At 47.4% G+C, this 17615-nt stretch overlaps 1 pseudogene; it reads right to left on the bottom strand.

Annotated features, from left to right (window-relative positions):
• Positions 1-15548: 15548 nt before the first annotated feature.
• LOC125507835 lies at positions 15549-17359 on the bottom strand (annotated as a pseudogene).
• Positions 17360-17615: the final 256 nt, after the last annotated feature.

The raw sequence follows: 17615 nt of genomic DNA on the forward strand, positions 1-17615 counted from the left end.
AGAGGCAATAATAAATTGATTATTATTATATTTCCTTGTTCATGATAATCGTTTATTATCCATGCTAGAATTGTATTGATAGGAAACTCAAATACATGTGTGGATACATAGACAACACCATGTCCCTAGTAAGCCTCTAGTTGACTAGCTCGTTGATCAATAGATGGTTACGGTTTCCTGACCATGGACATTGGATGTCATTGATAACGGGATCACATCATTAGGAGAATGATGTGATGGACAAAGACCCAATCCTAAGCCTAACACAAGATCATGTAGTTCGTATGCTAAAGCTTTTCTAATGTCAAGTATCATTTCCTTAGACCATGAGATTGTGCAACTCCCGGATACCGTAGGAGTGCTTTGGGTGTGCCAAACGTCACAACGTAACTGGGTGGCTATAAAGGTACACTACGGGTATCTCCGAAAGTGTCTATTGGGTTGGCACGAATCGAGACTGGGATTTTTCACTCCGTGTAAACGGAGAGGTATCTCTGGGCCCACTCGGTAGGACATCATCATAATGTGCACAATGTGATCAAGGAGTTGATCACGGGATGATGTGTTACGAAACGAGTTAAAGAGACTTGCCGGTAACGAGATTGAACAAGGTATCGGGATACCGACGATCGAATCTCGGGCAAGTATCGTACCGCTAGACAAAGGGAATTGTATACGGGATTGATTAAGTCCTTGACATCGTGGTTCATCTGATGAGATCATCGTGGAACAAGTGGGAGCCAACATGGGTATCCAGATCCCGCTGTTGGTTATTGACCGGAGAGTCATCTCGGTCATGTCTGCATGTCTCCCGAACCCGTAGGGTCTACACACTTAAGGTTCGGTGACGCTAGGGTTATAGAGATATTAGTATGCGGTAACCCGAAAGTTGTTCGGAGTCCCGGATGAGATCCCGGACGTCACGAGGAGTTCCGTAATGGTCCGGAGGTAAAGAATTATATATAGGAAGTGCTATTTCGGCCATCGGGACAAGTTTCGGGGTCACCGGTATTGTACCGGGACCACCGGAAGGGTCCCGGGGGTCCACCGGGTGGGGCCACCTGCCCCGGGGGGCCACATGGGCTGTAGGGGGTGCGCCTTGGCCTATATGGGCCAAGGGCACCAGCCCCAAGAGGCCCATGCGCCAAGAGAAGAGGGAAAGGAAGAGTCCTAAAGGGGGAAGGCACCTCCGAGGTGCCTTGGGGAGGAGGGACTCCTCCCTGGCCGCACCCTTCCTTGGAGGAAGGGTCAAAGGCTGTGCCCCCCCTCTCCCTTGGCCCTATATATAGTGGGGGAAAGGGAGGGCAACCAAACCTAAGCCCTGGCGCCTCCCTCTCCCTCCCATGACACATCTCCCTCCTCCCGCAGCGCTTGGCGAAGCCCTGTTGGAATCCCGCTACTTCCACCACCACGCCGTCGTGCTGCTGGATCTCCATCAACCTCTCCTTTCCCCTTGCTGGATCAAGAAGGAGGAGACGTCGCTGCTCCGTACGTGTGTTGAACGCAGAGGTGCCGTCCGTTCGGCGCTAGGATCATCGGTGATTTGGATCACGACGAGTACGACTCCATCAACCCCGTTCTCTTGAACACTTCCGCGCGCGATCTACAAGGGTATGTAGATCCACTCCTCCCTTGTTGCTAGATGACTCCATAGATAGATCTTGGTGACACGTAGGAAAATTTTGAATTTATGCTACGTTCCCCAACAGTGGCATCATGAGCTAGGTATATGCGTAGTTTCTATGCACGAGTAGAACACAAAGTAGTTGTGGGCGTTGATTTTGTTCAATATGCTTAACGTTACTAGTCCAATCTTGATTCGGTGGCATTGTGGGATGAAGCGGCCCGGACCGACCTTACACGTACTCTTACGTGAGACTGGTTCCACCGACTGACATGCACTAGTTGCATAAGGTGGCTAGCGGGTGTCTGTCTCTCCCACTTTAGTCGGATCGGATTCGATGAAAAGGGTCCTTATGAAGGGTAAATAGCAATTGGCATATCACGTTGTGGTTTTTGCGTAGGTAAGAAAAGTTCTTGCTAGAAACCCATAGCAGCCACGTAAAACATGCAAACAACAATTAGAGGACGTCTAACTTATTTTTGCAGGGTATGCTATGTGATATGGTATGGCAAAAGGATGTGATGAATGATATATGTGATGTATGAGATTGATCATGTTCTTGTAATAGGAATCACGACTTGCATGTCGATGTGTATGACAACCGGCAGGAGCCATAGGAGTTGTCTTAATTTATTTATGACCTGCGTGTCAACATAAACGTCATGTAATTACTTTACTTTATTGCTAACGTTAGCTGTAGAAGTAGAAGTAATAGTTGGCGAGACAACTTCATGAAGACACAATGATGGAGATCATGATGATGGAGATCATGGTGTCATGCCGGTGACGATGATGATCATGGAGCCCCGAAGATGGAGATCAAAAGGAGCAATATGATATTGGCCATATCATGTCACTATTTGATTGCATATGATGTTTATCATGTTTATACATCTTATTTGCTTAGAACGACGGTAGTAAATAAGATGATCCCTCATTAAAATTTCAAGAAAGTTTTCCCCCTAACTGTGCACCGTTGCAAAAGTTCGTCGTTTCGAAGCACCACGTGATGATCGGGTGTGATAGATTCTTACGTTCACATACAACGGGTGTAAGCCAGATTTACACACGCAAAACACTTAGGTTGACTTGACGAGCCTAGCATGTACAGACATGGCCTCGGAACACAAGAGACCGAAAGGTCGAGCATGAGTCGTATAGAAGATACGATCAACATGAAGATGTTCACCGATGTTGACTAGTCCGTCTCACGTGATGATCGGACACGGCCTAGTTGACTCGGATCATGTAATCACTTAGATGACTAGAGGGATGTCTATCTGAGTGGGAGTTCATAAGATGAACTTAATTATCCTGAACATAGTCAAAAGGTCTTCGCAAATTATGTCATAGCTCACGCTTCAGTTCTACTGTTTAGATATGTTCCTAGAGAAAATTTAGTTGAAAGATGATAGTAGCAATTATGCGGACTAGGTCCGTAAACTGAGGATTGTCCTCATTGCTTCATAGAAGGCTTATGTCCTTAATGCACCGCTCAGTGTGCTGAACCTCGAACGTCATCTGTAGATGTTGGGAACATCTGACATACAAATTTTGATAACTACGTGATAGTTCAGTTAAACGGTTTAGAGTTGAGGCACCAAAGACGGTTTTGAAACGTCGCGAAACATATGAGATGTTTCGAGGGCTGAAAAATTGGGATTTCAGGCTCGTGCCCACGTCAAGAGGTATAAGACCTCTGACGATTTTCTTAGCCATAAACTAAGGGAGAAAAGCTCAATTGTTGAACTTGTGCTCAGATTGTCTGAGTACAACAATCGCTTGAATCGAGTGGGAGTTGATCTTCCAGATGAAATAGTGATGGTTCTCTGAAGTCATTACCACCAAGCTGCTAGAGCTTCGTGATGAACTATAATGTATCGGGGACATATATGATGATCCTTGAGATATTCGCGATGTTTGACACCACAAAAGTAGAAATCAAGAAGGAGCATCAATTGTTGATGGTTGCTGAAATCACTAGTTTCAAGAAGGGCAAGGGCAAGAAGGGATACTTCATGAAACGGCAAATCAGCTGCTGCTCTAGTGAAGAAACCCAAGGTTGAACCCAAACCCGAGACTAAGTGCTTCTGTAATAAGGGGAACAGCCACTGGAGCAGAATTACCCTAGATACTTGGTAGATGAGAAGGCTGGCAAGGTCGACAGAAGTATATTGGATATACATTGTGTTGATGTGTACTTTACTAGTAATCCTAGTAGCACCAGGGTATTAGATACCGGTTCGGTTGCTAAGTGTTAGTAACTCGAAATAAAAGCTACGGAATAAACAGAGACTAGCTAAAGGTGAGATGACGATATGTGTTGGAAGTATTTCCAAGGTTGATCACATATCGTACGCTCCCTCTACCATCGAGATTGGTGTTTGCGTTGAGCATAGACATGATTGGATTATGTCTATCGCAATACGGTTATTCATTTAAAGAGAATAATGGTTACTCTGTTTATTTGAATAATACCTTCAATGGTCTTACACCTGAAATGAATGGTTTATTGAATCTCGATCGTAGTGATACACATGTTCATGCCAAAAGATAGTAATGATAGTACCACCTACTTGTGGCACTGCCACGTAAGTCATATCGGTATAAAACGCACGAAGAAGCTCCATGTTGATGGATCTTTGGACTCACTCATTTTTGAAAGGATTGAGACATGTGAACCATGTTTGTTGGTAGATATGCATGAAGAAACTCTATACAGATGGATCGTTTGGACTCACTTGATTTTGAATCACTTGAGACATGCAAATCATACCACATGGGCAAGATGACTGAAAGCCTCGTTTTCAGTAAAATGGAACTAGAAAGCAACTTGTTGGAAGTAATACATTTTGATGTGTGCAGTCCAATGAGTGCTGAGGCGTGTAGTGGATATCGTTATGTTCTTACTTCACAGATGATTTGAGTAGATGTTGAGTATATTTACTTGATGAATCACAAGTCTGAATTATTGAAAGGTTCAAGTAATTTCAGGGTGAAGTTGAAAGATCGTCGTGACAAGAGGATAAAATATCTATGATATGATCATAGAGATGAATATCTGAATTACGAGTTTGGCACAGAATTAAGACATTGTGGAAATTGTTTCACAACTAATACAGCCTGGAACACCATAGTGTGATGCTTTGTCCGAACATCATAACTGCACCCTATTGGATATGATGCATACTATGATGTCTCTTATCGAATTACCACGATAGTTTATGGGTTAGGCATTAGAGACAACCACATTCACTTTAAATATGGCACCATGTAATTCCGATGAGATGACACCGTATGAACTATGGTTTAGAGAAACCTAAGCTGTCATTTCTTAAAAGTTTGGGGCTGCGATGCTTATGTGAAAAAGTTTCAGGCTGATAAGCTCGAACCCAAAGCGGATAAATGCATCTTCATAGGACACCCAAAACAATTGGGTATACCTCCTAGCTCAGATCTGAAAGCAATAAGGGATTGTTTCTAGAATCGGGTCCTTTCTCGAGGAAAAGTTTCTCTCGAAAGAATTGAGTGGGAGGATGGTGGAGACTCGATGAGGTTATTGAACCGTCTCTTCAACTAGTGTGTGGCAGGGCACAGGAAGTTGTTCCTGTGGCACCTACACCAATTGAAGTGGAAGCTTATGATAGTGATCATGAAACTTCAGATCAAGTCACTGCCAAACCTCGTGGGATGACAAGGATGCGTACTACTTCAGAGTGGTACGTAATCCTGTCTTGGAAGTCATGTTGCTAGACAACAATGAACCTACGAGCTATGGAGAAGCGATGGTGGGCCCGGATTCCGGCAAATGGCTCGAGGCCACAAAATCCGAGAGAGGATCCATGTATGAAAACAAAGTGTAGACTTTGGAAGAACTACCTGATGGTCGTAAGGCTATTGGGTACAGATGGATTTTAAAAGGGAAGACGGACAATGATGGTAAGTATCACCATTAAGAAAGCTCGACTTGTCGTTAAGATGTTTTCCGACAAGTTCAAGGAGTTGACTACGATGAGACTTTCTCACTCGTAGCGATGCTAAGAGTCTGTTGGAATTATATTAGCGATTACTGCATTATTTATGAAATCTTGCAGATAGGATGTCAAAACATTGTTTCCTCGACGATTTTCTTAAGGAAAGGTTGTATGTGATGCAACCGGAAGGTTTTGTCAATCCTGAAAGATGCTAATAAGTATGCAAAGCTCCAGCAATCCTTCTAAGGACTGGAGTAAGCATCTCGGAGTTGGAATGTATGCTTTGATGAGATGATCAAAGATTTTGGGTGTATACAAAGTTTATGAGAAACTTGTATTTCCAAAGAAGTGAGTGGGAGCACTATAGAATTTCCGATGAGTATGTGTTGTTAACATGTTGTTGATCGGAAATGACATAGAATTTCTGGAAAGCATATAGGGTTATTTGGAAAGTGTTTTTCAATGGAAAGCCTGGATTAAGCTACTTGAACATTGAGCATCAAGATCTATACGGATAGATCAAAATGCTTAATGGTACTTTCAAATGAGCACATACCTTGACATGATCTTGAAGGTGTTCAAGATGGATCAGTCAAAGAAGGAGTTCTTGCCTGAGTTGTAAGGTATGAAGTTAAGACTTAAAGCTCGACGACGGCAGAAGAAAGAGGAAGGACGAAGGTCGTCCCCTATACTTTTATCATAGGCTCTCTACAGTATGCTATGCTGTGTACCGCACCTGAAGTGTGCCTTGCCATGAGTCAGTCAAGGGGTACAAGAGTGATCCAAGAATGGATCACAGGACAGCGGTCAATGTTATCCTTAGTAACTAGTGGACTAAGGAATTTTCTCGATTATGGAGGTGGTAAAAGAGTTCATCGTAAAGGGTTACGCCGATGCAAACTTTGACACTAATCCAGATTATTCTGAGTAGTAAACTGGATTCGTATAGTAGAACAGTTATTTGGAATAGCTCCAAATGTAGCGTAGTAGTTGCATCTACAAGATGACATAGAAATTTGCGAAGTACATACGGATCTGAAAGATTCAGACCCGTTGACTATAACATCTCTCACAAGCATAACATGATCAAACCCAGAACTCATCGAGTGTTAATCACATGGTAATGTGAACTAGATTATTGACTCTAGTGAACTCTTTGGGTGTTAGTCACATGGGGATGTGACCTTGAGTGTTAGTCACATAGCGATGTGAACTGGATTATTGACTCTAGTGCAAGTGGGAGAGTGTTGGAAATATGCCCTAGAGGCAATAATAAATTGATTATTATTATATTTCCTTGTTCATGATAATCGTTTATTATCCATGCTAGAATTGTATTGATAGGAAACTCAAATACATGTGTGGATACATAGACAACACCATGTCCCTAGTAAGCCTCTAGTTGACTAGCTCGTTGATCAATAGATGGTTACGGTTTCCTGACCATGGACATTGGATGTCATTGATAACGGGATCACATCATTAGTAGAATGATGTGATGGACAAAGACCCAATCCTAAGCCTAGCACAAGATCATGTAGTTCGTATGCTAAAGCTTTTCTAGTGTCAAGTATCATTTCCTTAGACCAAGAGATTGTGCAACTCCCGGATACCGTAGGAGTGCTTTGGGTGTGCCAAACGTCACAACGTAACTGGGTGGCTATAAAGGTACACTACGGGTATCTCCGAAAGTGTCTGTTGGGTTGGCACGAATCGAGACTGGGATTTGTCACTCCGTGTAAACGGAGAGGTATCTCTGGGCCCACTCGGTAGGACATCATCATAATGTGCACAATGTGATCAAGGAGTTGATCACGGGATGATGTGTTACAAAACGACTTAAAGAGACTTGCCGATAACGAGATTTAACAAGGTATCGGGATACCGACGATCGAATCTCGGGCAAGTATCGTACCGCTAGACAAAGGGAATTGTATACGGGATTGATTAAGTCCTTGACATCGTGGTTCATCCGATGAGATCATCATGGAACATGTGGGAGCCAACATGGGTATCCAAATCCCGCTGTTGGTTATTGACCGAAGAGTCATCTCGGTCATGTCTGCATGTCTCCCGAACCCGTAGGGTCTACACACTTAAGGTTCGGTGACGCTAGGGTTATAGAGATATTAGTATGCGGTAACCCGAAAGTTGTTCGGGGTCCCGGATGAGATCCCAGACGTCACGAGGAGTTCCGGAATGGTCCGGAGGTAAAGAATTATATATAGGAAGTGCTATTTCGGCCATCGGGACAAGTTTCGGGGTCACCGGTATTGTACCGGGACCACCGGAAGGGTCCCGGGGGTCCACCGGGTGGGGCCACCTGCCCCGGGGGGCCACATGGGCTGTAGGGGGTGCGCCTTGGCCTATATGGGCCAAGGGCACCAGCCCCAAGAGGCCCATGCGCCAAGAGAAGAGGGAAAGGAAGAGTCCTAAATGGGGAAGGCACCTCCGAGGTGCCTTGGGGAGGAGGGACTCCTCCCTGGCCGCACCCTTCCTTGGAGGAAGGGTCAAAGGCTGCGCCCCCCCTCTCCCTTGGCCCTATATATAGTGGGGGAAAGGGAGGGCAACCAAACCTAAGCCCTGGCGCCTCCCTCTCCCTCCTCCCGCAGCGCTTGGCGAAGCCCTGTTGGAATCCCGCTACTTCCACCACCACGCCGTCGTGCTGCTGGATCTCCATCAACCTCTCCTTTCCCCTTGCTGGATCAAGAAGGAGGAGACGTCGCTGCTCCGTACGTGTGTTGAACGCGGAGGTGCCGTCCGTTCGGCGCTAGGATCATCGGTGATTTGGATCACGACGAGTACGACTCCATCAATCCCGTTCTCTTGAACGCTTCTGCGCGCGATCTACAAGGGTATGTAGATCCACTCCTCCCTCGTTGCTAGATGACCCCATAGATAGATCTTGGTGACACGTAGGAAATTTTTGAATTTATGCTACGTTCCCCAACAATAATGGCCAACTCGGGAGTGGTAATGTCAGGGTCCGTCTTGATAGAGCATGTGCGGATGAAGCTTGGAGAGAACTTTTCCCGTTCTCACAAGTGGTGCACTTGGCGTCGTCGTGTTCGGACCATTGTCCAATTTTCATACGGGTGGCACATGATGAGCTACCAAAAGCAAGGGCGTCGCCGCGGTATGAGATCATGTGGGAACGGTCTTCGGCGCTACCGTCGGTGATTGAGAAAAGATGGAGAAGGAGTAAGCCGGGAGCGAACTTGGGGGCGGTGCGAGATGCCCTCAAAGAAATGATGACTGAACTACGGTCCTGGAGCAAGCAAAACTTCGACCATGTTTCTTCAGAGATTGAGAAACTCCGAGGGGAACTTGCGGACCTCCAACTACATGATGCAGACAGGGCACTGATCCGACAGAAAATGTATGCCCTGGATGAACTACTCTATAGAGAGGAAATGTTGTGGCTTCAGAGGTCAAGGATTACATGGCTTAAGGAGGGGGAAAGGAACACGGCATACCTTCATCGACTGGCAGTTTGGCGTGCCCGGCGTAACTTTATTAAACGCCTCCGCCGAGAGAATGGCACGTGGTGTACCGTCCCGTCTGATATGGAACGTAAGGCGACCTCATATTTCAAGGAGGTATATACCAAGGATCCGACACTTTCGCCGGATGTGGTGTTGGGGGTATTGTACCTAAGGTTACCCAAGCTATGAATGATACACTCTGTGCTCCCTTTTCAGAGGAGGAGGTTTCTACTGCGCTCTTTCAGATTGGCCCTATCAAGGCGCCAGGTACGGACGGGCTGCCAGCGAGGTTTTATCAAAGAAACTGGGGGTGCTGAGGACAGAGATAGTGGCTGCAGTTTTGGACTTCTTTAAGTCAGGGATAATGCCGGACGGGGTAAACGATACGGCTATCGTTCTTATTCCGAAAGTTCCACACCCAAAGGAACTCAAGGACTTTAGACAGATTAGCTTATGTAATGTACTATACAAAATTATTTCGAAGTGCCTCGTCAACCGGCTTCGACCTATACTTGGAGATTTGATTTCTGAAAATCAAAGTGCCTTTATTCCAGGGCGTCTGATTTCGGATAACTCTATCATTGCCTTTGAGTGTTTACATCATATACAGTCGCTGAAGCAGAACAGACCGGCGGCGTGCGCCTACAAACTTGATCTGTCAAAGGCTTATGATCGGGTGGATTGGGAGTTTTTGGAGCAAGCCCTGGTCAAATGGGGCTTTTCCTCGGAGTGGATCTCATGGATTATGGCGTGTGTGAAATCGGTGAAATATTCGGTGAAGTTCAATGGGAGAATTTTAGAGTCATTTGCCCCATCTAGGGGTTTGAGGCAAGGTGATCCACTATCCCCCTTCTTGTTCCTATTTGTTGCTGATGCGCTATCCTCTCTTATCACAAATTCAGTTAACAATGGGGACTTGAGAGGGGTATCAATTTGCCGGGGTGCACCGGTGATTTCTCATTTGTTGTTTGCGGATGATACCATGTTACTCTTTGAAGCGTCAACCCAGCAATCAAGCGTTGTGAAGGGTTTGTTGAACACATACACCTCAGCTACTGGTCAACTTATTAACCCAGGGAAGTGTTCCATCCTTTTTTCCGATAATTGCATGCAGTCAGTGGCGAACGAAGTGAAACATATTCTGGAAATTACTCAGCAGGTTTTTGAGCCTAAATACTTGGGCTTACCGGTCCCGGAAGGTAGAATGCATAAAGGACAATTTGAGACTGTTCAAGAAAGATTACGGAAGAGACTTGTTGACTGGAGCGAGCAGTATGTATCGTCAGGCAACAAGGAGATTCTAATAAAGGTTGTCGTGCAAGCAATACCAACCTATGTCATGAGTGTTTTCCGTCTTCCTGCTTCGGTTTGTGATGATCTCACATGGATGATGAGACAATATTGGTGGGGTGTGGAAAATGGCAAAAGGAAAATGGCATGGCTCAGTTGGGAAAAGATGATACTACCCAAGAATATGGGAGGTATGGGGTTTCGAGACATGAGAGCTTTTAATCAAGCTTTGCTTGCAAAACAAGCGTGGAGATTACTGGACAGCCCTAATAGCTTATGTGCTCGCTTGCTTCGGGCTAAGTATTATCCTAATTAATGGGAACTTGTTGGACACAGTGTTCCCTACATCTTCGTCAGCTGTGTGGAGAGGCATCACACATGGCTTGGAGCTGCTCAAGAAGGGCCTGATTTGGAGGGTGGGCAACGGGTCTTTGATAAAAACTTGGAGAGATGCATGGATCCCGAGGGGGCACGACTTTAAGCCTATCACCCCGAAGGGTACTTGCAGGTATAGCTGGGTGGAAGATTTCCTCAAGGAGTCTGGCGCTTGGAATGTACAGCGGCTCCGGCAATACTTTTGGGACATGGATGTCCGTGAAATTTTGAAGATTCAGACATCTCCTAACAGGGGGCAAGACTTTCTCGCTTGGTTCCCGAAGAAGAGTGGAAGGTTCACCGTGAAGAGTGCGTATCGGCTCGCAACTGGCCATATGCACATGGGAGTGGCTGCGTCAAGTACTTCGCCGGATGGCGAGCGCTCGATCTGGCGGAGGGTCTGGGAGGCCAAGGTTCCTCTTAAGATGCGCATCCTTGCCTGGAAAGCTGTGACTGGAGCACTGGCGACGAACGGATGCAAGAAATATCGGCATATTGCGACGCGCGATACATGTCCTCTTTGTGGGACGGAGAAAGAGTCGAGCTTCCACGCGTTGGTGACCTGCGGACATGCTCGTCAATTTTGGATGGCGATGCGCCAGGTTTGGGAGCTCCCTGATCCAACGTTATTACAGGAGTCTGGCAATGAGTGGCTGTTAAATCTTCTGCTGCACTGTCATGATCACATGCGAGATTGTATTATCATGTTAATATGGAGGATATGGACTTTACGGTCTGATTTAACTCATGGTAAAGCAGTGCCATCGCTGGAAGTGACAACGGAGTATTTACGGAGCTACATGTCTTCTCTACATCAGGTTCGGAAATACTCGACCGAGGAGATGATGATAGGAAATATGCCAATGAGGGAGGAAGCCCCGGTAAAACAACGACCTGAAGCTACACCTGAACCATGGCCGAAGCCTCCAGTGGGGTGTGTGGCCTTATCAGTAGATGGAGCGTTTGATAGCTCAGACGGGTCCGCGGCTGCGGGTATGATCCTACGGCGGTCTGATGGGAGTGTTATATTTGTAGCTTACATGTGCATCTTCAATGGCAATGACGCTCTGGAGGCTGAGATACACGCCTTAATGCAAGGCATGGCCTTGGCTATTCAACACTAGGAAGGACCGGTGATTGTTCAGTCCGACTCCTCAGAAGCTTTGCGATCGTTGAAGGATGACAGTCTTTCTCGTTCCGCTTATGGACATCTAGTTGCTGAGATCCATCGTCTTATGGGTGAAAGGGAGTTTATTCCGTCGAAGATTAAACGTGATCAGAATAGGGTTGCAGATCGGCTGGCGTTTTATAGTCGTACGGAGAATACTACTGTTGTATGGCTAGGTAGGAGTCCACCATGTGTGGAGGAACTTGTGCCACTTGATTGTATCCCTATTGTTATGGAATAAAATCCTTTTATCCTCGCAAAAAAAAAAGAAATTAGACTTTTACCAGCGGTGGTCCATTTTCCTATGAGGCCCGAATCATCTCACAGGAATATGGATTTTCCTGACGGGCATTTGTTGGCCGTGAGGAAAAATTGTCTATTTTACCGTAGCATAGGGTGCAACTCACAGGAACATGCATTGTCCCGTGAGTTGGCCCACACGGAAATAGTCAGACCAGCCCATTGCATCCAAGCCCGTGTTCGCGCCAAAACAATTGCTATGCACGCGAAAAGATTCTACCCCCCAGGCCAAAAGACGAGAAGGTTCACGGGCCAAAAACTGGAAGGTTCGCGCGGGTTCAATTTTCCCGTGTGAAAAGACCCATGTGAGAAAAATAATAACGAGCAACAAAAAAATCCTCACGGAGAATTCTCCATTCATCGCTAACTACTCATATCAAGGCTCTCCGTCACTGTTCCACGCCGCCACCCACAACCACACCTCTAGGACTATGACCACCGCCGCCGCCGCCCCCACCCCACCTAGACCGCCGCCCCGCCCCACCCCACCTCCAAAGGCACTGTTCCGCCACCGCTGCCGCCGCCACACCAACCGCGCCGGCACAACCGTTGTCCCACCACCGCCGCCCATCCTACCTCCATCGCCGCCCATTCCACCACAGCCACCAATCCCCACCGCGGCCCTCCCGCCACCACCAATGGTCTCCAATCTTTCCCCCACTCCCATCACCGCACCCACCCCACCAGTCTCCCTTCTCCCGTCCCCACCGACTCAGCTCGTCAAGGTAACTCTGCTCCTCCCCTTTGCCATATTCTTTCCATTAATTTCTTCTCTTTGGTCATCTCAGGCTGGGTACTTGTAGATAACTTGTTGACTTGCGTTGCTGCTCTGTTCACCTCATTTCGCAGGATCTATTGGCCATAGTTGTTTTTTTTCATCGAGGAAGTGCATCGTCTCTCCTTTTGTCCAGACCTTACCCCCCCCCCCCCCCCCCCTTTGTTGTGGCAAGTCTCGACCTTTGTAATCAAAAGTAAAGAATACATGATTTTGTCACTTGATTCACTTGCTTATGTAATTTATTTAGAATCTAGGTCTGAGAACAACACGCTAATTCATTTCTTCTTGGGTCATTGGTGAAAAAATTAATCTTATGCATGAGAATGCCTTTTCTCTTTACCTTCGAAGTATATTGATTTGTTAGTTTTGATGATGCAAAAAATGGTATTTGCCCTTTGTATGCGAGCTCAAAGTTTGCGTGGTATGATGGTAGGCCATTGGCAACTCATTAAAAAACTGAAAATGTTAATGTCCATGTAATTTTTACCCTTCCTAGCTATGTGCCTTCTAGATTATATCGACATGGCGTTGAGAACACCATCCAATTTCGTCGTTGCAGGTGGAGAACGAGGTCCCTGTCACCGGAGGGTCCCATGGCAGCAGTGATCACCCCACGCGCCCGTCATGCCAGCACCACCCGTCATTCGTGACCCCTTGTCGTATGGTGACAAAGGAAGGAAGGGTGATGGCCGGGGGATGCCGACAAAGATCCAACGGCATGACGCTCATATCCGGACTCAGGATGACGTGGGGATGCGACTGTCACGTTGGGTGCAATGGGGGATTGTGGTGAGGACTAACCACACCATGAGGAGGCGGAGCATCTCTCCCGTCCATGGTCAAGCTGCGGTGGCACGATGGGCAGGACAATAAAGCATGGGTTGCTGATTTGGGGGTGCTGCCGTCGAGAGAGAGAGAGAGAGAGAGAGAGAGAGAGAGAGAGAGAGAGAGAGAGAGAGAGAGAGAGAGAAAGAGAAATAGCTGACTCTGACTGCTGGGTCATCAGTGGAATTCCAAAACCGACGACACATCCTCCCGATACCACTTTGATATGGTTTTGGAAGATTCATGTCAGTTTTAAGATATGAGGGACAAAATGTCGTCCAGAATATCTTCAAGGACTAAACTTGGAATTATGGTAAACTTGAGGGATCAAAAAACATACTTTTCTCATACAACATTTCGTGGGCCTGGGCAATTTAAAGCTGTTCTCAAATGAGTACATTGCTTTGAGGTTTAAGGTGAGTACATCTGTTCTGTCAAAAACTAGTTTGTTGAGAGATCGGTCCTGATAATTTATTTTATTTCTCAAACGAATGGAGAATATTTGCCTTATCCATTAATTAACAATAAGTGAGTTTCCCGGTTAATTAATGGGAAACTGAGCGAAAATCGCCTCAAACCGCTGAACGATACACGCAAGATAACCCACGCAAACCACTATAAATAAAGGCTCATCGAAGTAACACATTGGCTCCAATGTCATTACTTCTTCCCGAGCAAGCGCCATCGCCATCCCTTCTTCCTGAGCAAGCAACACCCACTTTTAAACAGACGTCCACCTACTCGGCCACCACTGTAAAGGCTGTATCAGTTAATTACATCCTCGGTGGGAACCATGTCCCAATGAGGACCTTTGCAATATCCATCTAGCTATGACCTATTTGATTAACTGCATCGATTTTTAGAGGTTGGATGGAAAAAAGTGGAGGCTGGTTGAGGAGAAACGAGGCTTCATATGGGGTTCGCTGCATCAATTTTTAGAGGTTGCATGGAGAAAATGAGCCAGGTTGAGGGAACCTGGTTGTGGAGAAACAGGGCTTGATACGGCGTTCACATGCTGTTTTGATTCCCTGTGTATAGCTTGCCCGCATCATGACATCAATTTCCCCCCGGTGTTTTGTTGCACACACACGCGTTCACATGAACATCACACACACTGGTGATAGCAGCCCCATGAGTTATTTTTATTTTTTGCGAATAGCAGTCCCACAAATTTGAAGCACCGTTGTACAGTATACCGGGGAGATTAGAAGGGGCTAGTGAGATGTATATGTATTTATCAACGAAACATTGAAATAGAATATGCACAACATGAAAGTCGTGTGAAACGGAGAGATGATAGAATGGTCAATTTGAGATACCTACAGATAAATCACGCTCAACAATTCTTACTACTAGATAGAAGATAATTATTTCTTTTATATAAGCACCAAGACGTATGTATCTCTTATGCGATCAGTGAACGTTATATTTGAAATAAACTACGGAATTATTCTGCATAATCAGTGCTCTAAACTATTCTAAACGACTTTAGAATTGCTCTTGTTTCCATTTATATTCAATGGATCCTCTGGCATGAAACAGTGTGCTTTCGGTGCAAACAATTGTTGTCTCAAAACTTTTGATCTTCAAACTCAATTTCAATGTCAGTCAGTCCACACAGCAGGCCCTGGTTTAATGAATCGCTTTTTTCTCATCGATTCTATATTTGTACGTTATATTGTTTAGGGATCCCACGTCACAGGTATCGGGTCCCAGACCAACACGTATATAGTCATGATATATGAATTTATTACACGCATAAAAGAAAATGAAACGATATTTATACAAGTCGCGAATCTTCGCACAAATTGATGACCCAAGATCCGCGTGCCCCACAAACCTGCGTGCTGTAAATCCCCGTGGATATAGAGATATGGGTAGACATATAAAAGGTGTAGGGTAGTATGGAAGGGGATAGAAGATACACAATGGGATGATGGTACAATTTATGGTAGGGGTAATGGATGGAGGCGCTGCATGGGAAGGAGCACGAGCGGCTGCTTCCTCGCACTCACCAGCGCCGCCTCGTCCTCCATGTCTAGCGGCGGCTTTGGCACCTCCCAGTCGAAACATTGCACCAGCGCGGCTAGGAACGCCGGCACGGCTTGCATGGCCAGTCCCATGCCGGGGCACGCGCGGCGCCCACTACCGAACGGCATTAGTTGCAGCTGCTGTCCTTTGGGGTCAACGCCCTCGCCGGCCCCGCCAGGCATGAACCGCTCCGGCCGGAACTCGAGTGGCTCTTCCCACCACGCGGCGTCGCGCCCGATGGTGAAGATGTTGAAGAAGACCGACGTCTTGACAGGGATTGTGTACCCGCGGACGTGTATGGGCTGCAGCGCCTCCCGCTGCGCGAACACCGCCGGCGGCCGCAGCCGCAAGATCTCCTTGAGCACTGCCTGCAGGTACGGCATCTGCGCCACGTCCGGCTCGCCCACCAGCCGTGACCTGCCCACCACGGCGTCGAGCTCCGTCCGCAGCTTCTGCAGACAGTCCGGATGGTTCAGCAGCTCTGCCATCATCCACTCCACCGTGATGGCCGTCGTGTCCGACCTGGCAGTGAAGATGTCCTATGTAATAGTACGTTATTAATAATTATTCGAGACTTGAGATCCAACTTAACATAATCCCTAACTTAATCCACGATGGCAGAGTGGGATAGGGTTACTCACGAGGATAAATGCCTTAATGCTGTCCCTGGTGAGCTTGACTTCAGCAGCCGGGTCAGCCGCCGCGTCCATGAGAAAGTCAAGCAGGTCCTTGGCATTAGCCTTGTCTGCTACCTCCTCCTTCTCCTTGGTCTTAATCATGGATTCCAGGAGGGCGTCGAACTTAGCGTGCACGTCGCGTGTCCTCCGGCTGAGCCCCTGCAGATCCCATCCGCGGCAGAGCGGCACATAGTCCTCCAGGTTGAACGCGCCCACCAGCTCCGCTACCTGCTTGGCACAGTCACGAGCCGCGTCAGCCATGTCGCCCGGCAGCTCGGTCGCCACCATCCTCATGATGGCGTTGTTGGACATGCGGATGAGCTGCCTGCTGATGTCCAAGGTCTCCCCTTTGGCAGACGCCGCTGACGCCGCGCGCAAGACCCCCGCAAGCTCGGCGGCGCGGACGGGGCGCAACTGCTCGATGGTGCGCGGGCCGAGCAGCTCCGACATGCAGAGGCGCTTCATGAAGCGCCAGTGCGGACCGTAGGGCGCGAAGGCGAAGCCCGCCCAGTCGTAGGCGAGGTGGCGCGTGACGGCTGTTAGCGGGCGCTCCGGGATGCTGCCCTCGAACTTGAGAACGTCGTGGGCCAAGCCGGAGGTAAACGAGGGGTCCGTGGCGCGCCATGATGCGGTCGAATGCGCGGTGGGGAGGTGGGCGGATGAGGTGGAGGTGGCCAATGAACGGGAGTGACATGGGGCTCGGGGGAAGGCGGCCATGCCTGCCGCCATGTCTGACCAGCGTGAGGATGAAGATGGCGACGGCAATGGCAACGATCAGCGACCCCACAAGCAGAGGCGCTCCACTGTCAGAGGCCACTCCGAGTTGCTCCATGGTACCTGCTCACCTACTAGCTTAATTGACCTGCAGTTGTGTTGTGTTGTGTTCTGTTGTGTTGAGCCGTGCTCGCCTTCCAAAATATATAATGTCTACCGTCATGTATGTACTCCTATAACCGATGAACAATTCGGCGCATGCTGTAGATTCACACCGCTCGTGTCACCAACCGCGCCGATCGAGACCTTTCAAAAAAAAAAACCGCACCGATCGAGTGTGTGTTAGGCCAACTATAACACACGACCACATTTGG

This window comes from Triticum urartu, chromosome 1, assembly GCF_003073215.2.
Source record: "Triticum urartu cultivar G1812 chromosome 1, Tu2.1, whole genome shotgun sequence".
In the NCBI taxonomy this organism is placed as follows: domain Eukaryota; kingdom Viridiplantae; phylum Streptophyta; class Magnoliopsida; order Poales; family Poaceae; genus Triticum; species Triticum urartu.